General features: G+C 40.7%; 2 long non-coding RNA genes across 2 annotated transcripts; both read left to right on the top strand.

The window, feature by feature from the left end:
* The first annotated feature begins 4,872 nt into the window (after window positions 1–4,872).
* On the top strand, window positions 4,873–6,530 carry LOC148655464 (uncharacterized). The gene is made up of 3 exons (XR_015941066.1): window positions 4,873–4,993; window positions 5,131–5,588; window positions 6,259–6,530. It is a non-coding gene; the product is annotated as an uncharacterized LOC148655464 (long non-coding RNA).
* Window positions 6,531–8,806: 2,276 nt separating this feature from the next.
* LOC148655463 (uncharacterized) lies at window positions 8,807–11,400 on the top strand. The gene is made up of 3 exons (XR_015941065.1): window positions 8,807–9,712; window positions 10,168–10,202; window positions 10,556–11,400. It is a non-coding gene; the product is annotated as an uncharacterized LOC148655463 (long non-coding RNA).
* The last annotated feature ends 915 nt before the right edge of the window (window positions 11,401–12,315 follow it).

The raw sequence follows: 12,315 nt of genomic DNA, 5'->3' as shown, positions 1-12,315 counted from the left end.
TAATAGGGAATATAATATGGAATCGCGTATCTAAAGAAATTAATAATGATATAATTAGATTCATATACTGTAGCTCAAACAGTAGTATAAGACTTTCTATGGATATGTGTACTTCAGGTTCAGTGCTTTCTGTGTGACTGTGTCTGTGGCGTGATGGCTTAAGTGACTGATTTATAAGCCTCAGGTCCAGTGTTCTAACCCAGCTATTGTCATGAGCTTTCATTTAACAAATAAACACTTCTTTGAAAAACGAAAATAGCAAATGTTATGGACACTACTGTATATTCACATTTTTTATACTGTTAAATATCACCACTGTTCGAAGCTAAGTCATTTATTAATAACGAATAATTTGAAGCTGCTACTACTGTCGTTATTACTAATAATAAATATTATCGACACTATATTGAATTTGTTGGTCTTTCTAAATATCACAAAACATTCCAAGTTAAGTGATTACCATTTTCCATGAATACTTGCGTTCGTTATCACAGTAACAGAAGCTCATACTTTTCATACTCCGCGATGCAGAGGGCCGGCAACCTTTTAACTGTGACTATATCCACGATATAGCACATGCCTCGAGTGTCTTATTGCTTTTATAAAACGGTCCCCAAATATGCGAGTGCTGTATAGAATGAAGTTTAATTAAAAAAAAATTATTAAACGCGAAAATGTTTAAGATGTTTACGTTCCTTCACCTGAGAATATAGTCCCTCGTTGCTACACAATGCAGAAACACAGTCACAAGTACCATTAGCTAGCAAAGAGGACATTAGCTAGCCAATATGATAAATACAGGGAAAAAAATCAATTGAGAAAAAAAGAGCTGCTGATCTGTTCTACATGCATTTTTAATGTTTAATTAAGAAAAAAAAAACTTAAAGCGTACACAAAGATTCTAAGCTGATCACGAGGAAGAAAGATCACCCATTTTTCACACATTAAAAGTGGTTATTAACTATCGAAACCTGTTTTTATAGCTTTTAAAATCATGTAATGTCTAAGTTAAGCAGGAACACAGCATTATATCTCATTTTTTATTTCTTTTTTAAAAGCTAAAAAAATAATTTGCCGAGCCTAAAGGTGTTTATAATATAAGGACTATCTAAAGAAATAAATAACGATATAATTATATTTATATACTGTCTGGCAGAATAAACTGAAGAGTTAGTTAATGCAACACAGAAGATAGTATTAATAATGTAGTGTTTTCAGGCTCATGCCCTATCAACTGAAGAATTGAACTCAGGCCCCCACTGTCACTTAATAGGGAAGCAGCCAGTTGAGCTACAGTGAGACCTGCCCTCAATACTAACAGACCAGGTCACACCTATCCATATGAAAGGCAGTGACGCCACTGTGCTGGCAAGCCCTCAGTCACCTGACCAGTGAATGCACTGCATCAGAGAGAGTCAGTATAGCTTCTGGGAAATACATTTTTCCAGCATCAAAGTTTAACTCGTTCAGAGCGCCTGACAAACTCCAAGCGTTTCATTTTGCACTGAAGACCCTCACACCTGAAGAAAGTTTCACAGCCGAAACGTTGCATTTTCTCTGTTCTCTTTTCAGCATGGAATAAACCTATGACTTGTTCCTTTGCAGACTACACAGGCTAACGCAGCCACCCACCATGAAGTAGTGGCTACAGTGATAATTGAAGTGGATAATGTCATCCCAATTAAACAATGTGCTTATCGTGCAAAACTAAAAACTAAACTGCTAAACTTAAAATTAGGCACAAGAAGAGTTTTATTGGACAATGTTTTGAGGGTCTGGCGGAATTTCTCTGTGAACTGAAGAGTTATAGATGAGACACGTATCACGTCTTTTTACACTTGTAAAAAAGAACATTCCACTCAGTGGGCGATGCATTGTTATCTCAATCACCTGCTAATTCGTTTTACACCACGGGAAGGCAGGAGAATGTGATTGTACTGTAGCTGTATGGAATGTGTGTTGTGTTTACAAAATTAAAGTGTTTGAAATGTATAAAAGTTAAAAAAAATTACAGCTTACACAAAGATTCTTAGATGATCACGAGAGAGTGTATTGCAAATCTAATGGTCTAACCCCATTACACCCATTTTGATTAAAATTGCAAACGTGTTTAATTAAATGCCTTTATTGATTCACAATCTGACAATGTAATATAAATCGTTATCTTTGTCTTCTAAGTCCCTTAATTAACTTTAAGCATAGATTTCTCACCATTTAAATTTATTTTTCATACCATTGTTAAACAAAGCAGGAGCGTAATGTACTTCTTCATGGGATCAAAGGTGGAAAGATTAGATTGTAAGGCTAGCTGGTGTCTGTGTGGTTCGGGCCGGCTGGCTGTGCCGAAAAAATAAATAGAACATTAAATAGAACTGGTTTAACAGCTCTTAAGCATACTGTAGTTTTTGTTAACACAACTTTGTCAGTGAAAAGACCGAGGGCACTTTTCTGCCTTCCTACATTCTCAGAGTACAATAGGCGAACCTTCGAATGAAAGACAGTCCCCCTTCCCCCCATGGACAGGTAGACAAATGTTTTCACTGCCTATTATTAGAGGCTGAGGTCCCTGCTAGCTATTCAGAGGGAAAGGCGGTGATGTCACCACGCTGGCAAGCATGCTCTTTAGATACTTTAGATACTTTTCTTTAGATACATGATTCCATATTATATTCCTTGTTAATCAAATTCTAAAAGTATGCTTTATTTTATGCTGATAACGAGCAAATTCACAGAAAAGGTTAAAACATTATCACTTTTCACAAGGTATATAAACTTAATATGGTCAGAAGGATCACATAAAAAGGTTTCTAAAATAACCATATGTAAGACTTTGATGCTTAAAATGTTTAGGGAGAAAGTGGAATACTGTTGTGTATTTTTTCTTTAAAATACTAATACCGGCCATATACAGTTTGTAATGTAGGGATTTCTATATTTATGTCTTTATTTAGTGGTTAAATTATTGACAAAGGCTAAACTTTTAGCTTCAGTAATGCGTACACAAGAACAATAGAAGATTTAAAAAAAAAAGAAACACGTCAAAATGTTTCCAAAACATTCACTTGTGATACTTTAGCTGCTTAGTTACACGATTCAATATTAATATAGCTATCAAGTGAATTTAACTCACTACAACATTTATCTTTTTACATTAACAGCAAATGGTGTTCTTACTACTGTACTGTACGTATTCTTGGAAAATGATAAAATGTTATAACTTTTTTATGAAGTACAGAATATAAGCTTAATGTACTGCATACGGCTGACATTACAGGTTGTGCGAGCTGGCTTACCAGCACGGTGACGTCACTGCCCTTCCCTGTGGATAGTAGAGTCCACAGCCACTGGGTTGAGAGAAGATCTCCCTTTAGCTCAGCTGGGTGGTTCCCTGTGGAGTGATGCCGGAGACCTGGGTTTGAGTCCTCAGTGGTGAGGGGCCAGCCTGAGGTGGCAGTGGTGAGGGTGCATACCCCTGTGAACCTGAGAGTGCTCATTAATAATGTTACAACAAGTACATTAAAGCCAGAACCCATGTAAATTAAGAAGTTAAAGACTTTGATACATAAAATATTTATGCATAATTAAAATATTTATGACGAAGGTGGAAGGTTGTGTACTTTTGTCCAACAGCAATCTTACTTTTATAAAATATACCAACTTTTTAATGTTCAATGATTAACATGCTGTAATATACAGTTTAAAATTAAAATTCTAAAGAGTATACAACTTAAAATCTTAATTAGATAAAGATTGTCCCTCAGCAGTGATCGGGATTCGAAACCGGGTGTTTTCTGGTGACAGCTCAAACGCTGTACATGAGAGGTTAAGCTTTATTAGCTCCACCTGGCGGTGATTCCGGATACTATTATCATAGCTGCGGTATGATGTGATATGACACGTTATGACATGTTGTGATGCAACATGCCCACCGCGTTTTACCACAGCGTACCTCGCTCGTTTTGAATGGCAGCATCTGTATATGTGATATACAGTATGGATACATACACTTTGAACATTTGGAGTTATGTAAAAGACACTTTAAAGATCTTGAATAATTTGAAGTTTGACTTCAAAGTCACTTTTCACCATTTACGGGTTAAGTTGAAGTGATAAAAAGATGGTTTAATCACTAAGAAACTGCAACTAATTGAATAATTTGAGCATATTGCTATTTAATGAGTGTTCTTGTAAGTAATTTGGAAATTAATTTGGCTTTGGGATGGAGAGATCAATAGGTTAGCTGGTTAATACTTGTTTGGTCATAGGAAGCAGGTGTGTGTTGTATTAGAAGCAGTGGTGATTTGGTGTTTGCACTTTGAGGAGATGTTAGGATTGGCTCCTGGTGAATTAGCTATTCCCCTGAGGTCATCGTGAGGCTTATATCAAGGCAGCCTGGGAAGCTGGGCTCTGTTTGTTTCTGGCTATAGCAAGAGAAAGGGCTCTTGAGTCTTTGTGGTATTGGGCTGGTGGTTGTTAGTTTTTGGTGTTACTGTGCAAGGTGAGTGGTTTTGCTATGTATTTATTTTTAATCAAGAGAAGTTTGGAAGGGTTTTCATATTTTTTTAAAATAACTTTCAGAAATTTAAGTTTGTGAAAGCATAGGGTGAAGTTAAGGTTATTGTGAAATTCCTATTTGCTTTTGGTTGAGACAATTTTAAATTTTCTAACATCTATAGAAATGAGTCTCTTCCTCTACTTGTAGGATTCTGAAGAGTTGTGAAACAGATGATCACAGCTGTGACAGCTGGGTTCTGATTTTAGTGTATGAAACTCTTGTTACTAAATACTGAAACTTTTTTCTCTAGGTCTCAAACCAGCAACAAGAAAGAGGATTTATATCCTGACTGAACAGTTTCACTAGGATAACAAGGAAGAACCTACTCCCTCTCCTACTCTGTCCAACATGCTGGTGCTTCTGTCTCTGCTGGAGTGTAGAAAGCTGTGGTGCTGCTTGTGTTCTTGGGCTTCCCTCAGTGAACAAGGTGAGCTGAAGGTAAGTAGAAGGGAGATACAGGTCAAGGTTAGTGTGAGGCTTTGAAGGCTGGGATCAGTCTGTACAGCACTTGTGTTGGTCCCCTCTCTGTGGGAGTGGGGTGGTCATCACTGTTTTGCTTCCCTTGTCTCCTTCAGGTGCTGTTCTGAGAAGATCGTGACAATGAGCACAGTCACTGGAGAGAGGATGCTGGTGGAGTAGCCAGTTGAGATCTTGTCAGAACAGTTTGTGGAAACCTTGGGCTTCTGTGCACAGAGCTGCTTCTTTTTATAAGGCTGGTCAGCAGTGGTGTTGATTGTTGTGAGTTAAACTACAGTGCAGTGAACAGAGCTCCCAGTCCCTGGCCATCTGAAAGCACAGATGTGGAGTGTGGAGTGACAGGCTTGGAGAATTGTTCAGAGGAAGGTCACTGGGTGGCTAAAAGGATACCCACTGTGTGACCTGTTGATGCCCACCTGTAAGTATTGAAGTCTTGTGGTTTCAACAGCTGAAAGTGAAGAGATGCTGCAAGCAGTCCTTGAATTTCCTGGATGCCCATGCTTCTTGGAGCAGTTGCAAAGGTAGTGTCTAGAAGGACACTGTCCCTGGAGAAGAGGTGAATTTCACTCCTGTTTTTCACTTGGAGTAGGTTAATTTTCCATATACGTGGCTTTTAATAACCAGTTCATGAGTATTGAGGGCTTTTTTACCCATTAGAATAGGCCCAGTGTTAGATTTTGGAATCTTTTGGTGATTTTCTATCATGTTTGAGTGTTAAATATGAGGTGTAGGCCTTTTTGTGTTTTTTTTTCCCCTGACTTTCTTCTGGGTGCTGCACTTCTACACTGACATGCACTTGACTGGCTGTCATTCTTGCTCTCAAAAAGTGAATTACTGCTTTGTATTTGATTTATTTCATGGGTGCACACATGTAAGTAAATCACTTTGGATACACTGCAGTACAACAGTGAATTGGCACACTGCAGACTCCTTGCTGGTTAAGGCTCTGTGGAGACAGCATGACAGCCAGGTTCTCTTGATGGGTGTTGGCACAGAAACTGCTTCTCACAGGAGGAACTGCACTGGATCCCTCCCCTGTGGCAACAAGCATGGAGTGTGGGGTTTTCTCTTTGCTCTCTGCAGGGTTTTTTCCTGTTGGTTTGTCCTGGATAGGTGCTGCACTGTGAACATTTGTGCAGTTTAGTACAAAACTGGAGCTAGAAGTAAATAATTTTTTACTGTTTCTAAGTGTAGAGGCTCAAAATCTAAATCTTTCTCCACTTCAGGTTCTCTGCTGTTGGAAGGGTTGACCAGGCCTTTGCTCCCAGAGGGATGACCTTTATTTGCCAGGAATAACATGCAGATGTGGCACACTGTAGACTGGGTGCTTTCTCTTCTGTGAAGATCTGCTTGAGGAGTTAAGTGTTTCTAAACCAATACAACAGCCAGGGCACCCAGTCAGTTGCTGAGTGAGTTCTCTACCAACCAGGAAAAGGGACCACGGGAGATCATGTGTGGGGCAGCTTTGGGCTTGACATCACTTAAGCATCTTTTAAAGGTAGGAACAGCTTCCTGTTCTAACTGATGGTCTTTACAGCAGCTTTGTGATGACCGTTTCCAGGAGCACCTGAGCCACCTGGCTGGTTGAGCCAAAGCTGACTGTTCCAGGTAGGAGGGGACCCTGATTTTAAAGCCTTAATTTAGCCTGCAGCTGCTGGAGTTCTTTGTAGGTTTTCTAGCCTTAATGGCAGTATTCCCCTAGCAGAAGCACAGATTAATCAGGAAATGAGTGCCAAATATTGGAAGTGTTGTGCAAGCACTGGGAAAAAAATGGCTAAATTGTATTATGGTACCACTGGAAAAGAATCAGCAGTATGTAAGATTTATTTCATGGGTGCACACATGTAACTAAATCTTACATTGACTGAAATTTAGAAGTGAATTAAGTAAATTGTAAAACGGGGGAAACTATGCTCCTGTCTAGTGTAAGGCAGACTTCCTGATTTAACCCAGTGAGACAGTATTTTTCTAATTTCCTGCAATGCTGACTGGAATTGGTTGTGTACTGTGCCTTGTGAGAAGGGAGAGAGCAGTATGAAAACGTGCTTTTTCTGGAGGACTCCCTTGTTCTGGATGTGTAATTGTGCTTTGTTTAGTACTGCATGGTTTGCCATTGGCTCCTGTGTATTGACTTGTGACTGTATAGGATACTATGGTAGTAAACCATTTCTATTTGGTTCAATTTTTAGAACACATTTAAAGGAGCTGAGTAGTGAATGTGAAGCTTAGTTTTACCAAAAGTTTGTATATGTACAAGCTGTAATCTCTCTGATGGTAGAAAACATGATGTGGCTGGAAGGCTTAAATCTATATACAGTGGCCCAGCAATAGGGTTTTAGTGCTATCTGTGCTTTTGTACTTCAATTGTTTAAAATGTTGAAGCTCTAAAACCTTTCCCCTCATGGCGTTCCAGTCAAGGCTGCAGCTGTTAAATAATAAAGATGGTTGGTGTTTTTGGTCTTGTACTGCTATGGAACCCAAATTTGGGGGGGGGGGGACTTGAAATGTTCTTTATGTAAAACTGACTGTAAACGTACTGCAGCCTTAGGTGTGTTGACTTTTTTTTTTTTAAGTGAATGTCCACCACTTTTTGATGGGATATACAACTTTACAAAATTCTAAGGTCAATTCGCTGTACTGTAAACTTGTTACTACTTTTTTTGTAGAAGTACTGATAGTTTTTAGGTGTACATTAATTGAGCTTGTATGTACCCTAGGTCCACATGGAATACTGTAAATGGAATTAAGAAACATATTTCCTTGGTTATAGGAATGTGGAGAATGTTAAACTTCTGTAAATTGACCTAAAGATCTGAGTATTTGTGGGGAGGGGGAAGCAAAGTCTTGCCTTAGGAAGCTTCCAAGCTGCTGTCAAGAAGAGAAGCAAGAGCATCTATGTCCTGGTTGAGCAGGGCAAGGACTTGGGTTATTGTTTCTGTTTGGGCCAGTAAGAGGCCAGTTGTTAAGGTTAGGATCAGTGATCAGTCAGGATTGGGGGTAGAGTTGAGTTGAACTGTACGTTTTGAGATGGATGCACTGAATTTGAATCTGAACTTTAATCCTTTTTGTTTTGCACTGCATGTGAATTCCAGCAAGCTGGTGACAACTGCCATAAAGGAATATTGCAACAGGATCCGGAGGTTCCCTGGAAATCTGCTGTGTCAATGGAACTATAAGGAAGCGGAAGGCTGTGCCTATTTTTCAGCTATTGCCTGAATCACTGACCTTGGCTGCTCTGTGATGGACAGTTTGGAGGAGTGTCTATCCACTTTAGGAGTCCATGATGCCATTCTGCTTGATGGCCCAGCTCTGAGTAAAGGAGGCTAGTTCTGTCCTGAGGCGAGGTGATCCACCTGCTCAAAGTTCTCATCAACCACAACTGTCAAACCTCTGCGTGAGGTGGGAATACTGGTGGTCGATAATCCAATCATCTCACTGCCTGAAGTTCTTGGACCATAGCCTGCATCTTTAATGCTGATCTGCTTATTGCTCTTAACCCAATCAGTGCAACTTTTTGGCCAAGATAAAGGTGAGTTTGAAGGTAAGTAGAGGGGAGGTACAACTCAAACTCTTTTTATGAGGCTGGTCAGTAGTGGTGTTGATTGTGTTTGTAAATGAGACTAGTGCAATGATCGGTGCTTCCCAGTCCCTGCCCATCTGAAAGCACAGTGTGGAGTGACAGGCGTGGAGAATCCTGTTCAGAGGAAGCTCACTGGCTGGCTAAAAGGATACCAGCTGCGTGACCTGTTGATTGTCCATTTGTGAGAATTTAAGTCTTCCACTTTGAAGAGTGGAAAGTGAAGAGATGCTGCAAGCTGTCCTTCTTGAAATTCCTGGATGCCCGTGGATCTTGGAGCAGGTACAAAGGTAGTGTCTTTTGACATGGTCCCTGGACCAGAGGTGGGTTTCACTCTTTTCCCATCATGAAAAGGTGCTTTTGGAGAAGGCTGTGTTAAGCTCTTGGACATCTTCAGATGGATAAGGTCATGCTTTAATGTGCTAAATGTTTTTTTTTTCTTTTTGGCTATCTTCTGGGTTTTGTTCCCTGCTTGGGTGAAGCACTCCCACACTGACATGCACTTGACTGGCTGTCATTCTGGCTCAAATACTGAATATGTTTTGTATGTGATTTATTTCATGGGTGCACACATGTAAATAAATCACTTTGGATACACTGCAGTACAACAGTGACTTGGCGCACCAGCAGCCTCCTCCACTGCAGACTTCTTGCTGGTTATGTCTTTGAGGAGACAGCATGTCAGCCAGGTTCTCTTGATTGGTGTTGGACAGGAACTGATTTCCTCACAGGGGAGGAACTGCAATGGATCCCACCCCCTGTGGCACGAGCCCTGGACTGGGGGTTTTCTCTTTGCTCTCTGCAGGGTGTTTTACAGTTGGTCTGTGTTGGACAGATGCTGCACTGTGTCCATGTTGGAAGTAGAAATGCTGGCTTGTCTGTTTCTAACAAGTGCAGAGGACTTGGTCTAAATTTCTCTCCTTTTCAGGCTCTCTGCTGCCAGAAGGGTTGACCAGGCCTTTGCTCCAGAGGGAGGATCTTTTATCACCAGGAGTGGAGAACAGATGGTGCTGGTCTCTGGGACCTTTCCATGAAGATCTGTTGGAGGAGTGGGGTGCTTGTTCCAAGACAAAGTCAACAGTAACATCAAAGGATCTAGTCAGGTGAGTGGGTCAGGTGAGTCCCTTTCCATCCAGGAAGAGAGTTGAGGCATTTTGAGCATAATGAGCACACTGGGTACATGGGGTTTTAATCGGGTACATTTGGGTACTATGGGTATATGTTGGTTTATTTGGGTACAATCAGGTACATTAGTGTAGACTGCATATCACGTTAAATGGGGTACGTTGAGTATATTGGGCAGGCAGCTTTTGGTGTGTGCATGGGAGTTGCAGCATACAGTGCAGTACATCCTAAAAACGCCATATATTACTCTTGACTTTTATCATTTTTTACACTTAAAATGGACTTGAAAGACCCTGTTCTCAGAGGAATGTAGGACAATCTGAAAGCCGTGCATTATCTTTAGTTCATTTCATGGAGAATTGAATATTTGAGAATCTTTGATTTTGTAATTTTAACAGTTCTATTTCTTCTCTCAGTTTCCACGCTTTATAAGGCATTGGAAGAGAAGCAAGTGGATCTATGTCCTGGGTAAGCAGGCAAGAACATTCTGGGTTATTTTGTTTGGGTTTGTTGGGGTTGAGGAAAGGGATAAGTTGGTTAGCTGGCTGTTTTGAGAAGGATGAACCTGTAATTTGTAACTTGTGTACTTATGTTTTAAACAAGATAATAGAACTGAAGTTCTCCCCTGTGGCAGGAGCCCTGCACCGTGGGTTTTTGCTTTTGCACTCTTCAGGGTGGTTTTCTGTTGGTTTGTCCTGAAAAGGTGTAGCACTGAACATTATGGCGGTTTAGGTCAAAACTGGTGTTGGGAGTGGGAATGTTGGCTGGACCATTTCTGACTAGTGCAGAGGACTCAGTCCAGTTTCTTATTTTTTCTTGAGGTTCTCTGCTGTCTGGGGTATGACCAGGCCTTTGCTGCCAAGGGAGGACGTTCACCAGGACTGGAGCCCAGATGCAGCAGACTGGGTAGTGGGTTCTGTCTGCCAAGATCTGCTTGGGGAATCATGTGCCTGTTCCAATTCCAGAAGCCAATGGACTCATCAGAGGAGCATCAAAGCTGCTTTAGAAGTTCCTAACAACAAAGGCAGAGAAAGGGAGGGAGGTCTTTGGTGGGTTAATTGTGGGCAGGAAAGAGGTTCAGGTGCTATTCGTTGTACAACAAGAGCTGCTTGAAGCTCTAAGTGAATCTCTGCACACCTGCCTTGTAATGGCTGTTAGGACCATGGCTTGTAACTTCAGCACCTGAGCCACCTGGCAGGGAGGAGACAAAGTGACTTCTAGTGCTGGAATGGAGAAAGAGTTGGCAGTTGGTAACTTTGTAGTGTTTTGCACATTCTAGGCCATTTGAAAAGCAGAGTTTGAGAGACTCAAAGGTCATGCAATGATTTATTTGCATGGGTGCACACATGTATATAAATCTTGCATTGGCTGTAGAGTAAAACTGAATTGAGCACGTAAGGTAGAAATGAATAAAAGGAAAACTAATGCCATCCACTCACTTGGAAAAGAGGGATTGGTTTAGCTGAGTGCCGCTCTTTTTTGGTACCTGCACAGAAAGCCCTTTGTCATGGGAGGGGATTTCCTACAGAATGAGGTAGGAGAAAGATGGGGGTTGTTTGTTCTGTTTTGTGAGAAGAGATATGTAGTTATGTGGCTTTGTAAATTCTTTGCCAGAAAATGTCCTCATGTATTGAAAATCTATATTTTTGTTGGTGTGGGATGATTAAAAATGACTAAATGTACTGAGTCGGTTTTCTTTTGTTTCTTGTATGCTGATTGTGGTTGTACAAGGTGCTATATTGAGTATATACTGGCACTGGACCTGCTTTTCCCTACGTTGTTTTATTTAGGTCACAATCTTTGGGTACATTTATTTAACATTTATTTGGGTACTCTTTGGGTACATTCCTCAGCATAGAGGATGTTTATAAGCAGTTTTAATTTTATTTTTAGTGATCTAATACATTCCTGTATTATGAAAACCTGTGGTATTTGTGGAGAAAATAGGTGAGCTTTAAGGTATATATTTTAGACATTGACGGTGTAAAACACAGAATTGAAATGCAGTTTGTGGTTTTTAAATGTTTTTAAATTGGCCACTGGGTGATTTGTGCATAGTGAAATAGTGTAGAAATGAATATGCACATTTATTCCCATTTGTTTATATGCTGGGGCGGCATTATGCAGGGGTGGGCCCAGTGTGGAGGTGGAGCCCTGGTAGAAGGGTAACCCCTTGTCTTTGTAGTACCAGGTGTCCTGGCTTCCAGCTTATGAGTCCCAGCTGGGCAGGTCCTATAAAGGCACACTGGACACCCTCTGAGAGGAGCAGAGCCACCCCTGGATGATGGTGTTTTTGCACCATCAGTCCTGCTGAGGATTGTACCCGTCTTAGGTTTTCATCTTCTGTTTTGCCTGTCCCTTTATGCCCTTTCACAGGGGCAGGCAAACGCATGCACCTTTTTATGCACTAACTTGTTATGCACAGACTGGACCCCACTGAATAGCAAATGTCCAGTCTGGTGACTGCTGTGATAGCAGTTTTTTCCCCAAGCTGGACCCCATTAGATAGGTTAAGCCCAGCTTGTAGGTAACATGGCAGGCGCTTACTTTATTTTCTCACTTTTTGTATTGTTTTTGATCC

Source organism: Lepisosteus platostomus, chromosome 8 (assembly GCF_059453375.1).
Source record: "Lepisosteus platostomus isolate fLepPlt1 chromosome 8, fLepPlt1.hap1, whole genome shotgun sequence".
NCBI classification, from domain to species: domain Eukaryota; kingdom Metazoa; phylum Chordata; class Actinopteri; order Semionotiformes; family Lepisosteidae; genus Lepisosteus; species Lepisosteus platostomus.
The sequence above is the reverse complement of the archived record's forward strand: the minus strand, read 5'-3'. Positions and strand labels throughout refer to the sequence as shown.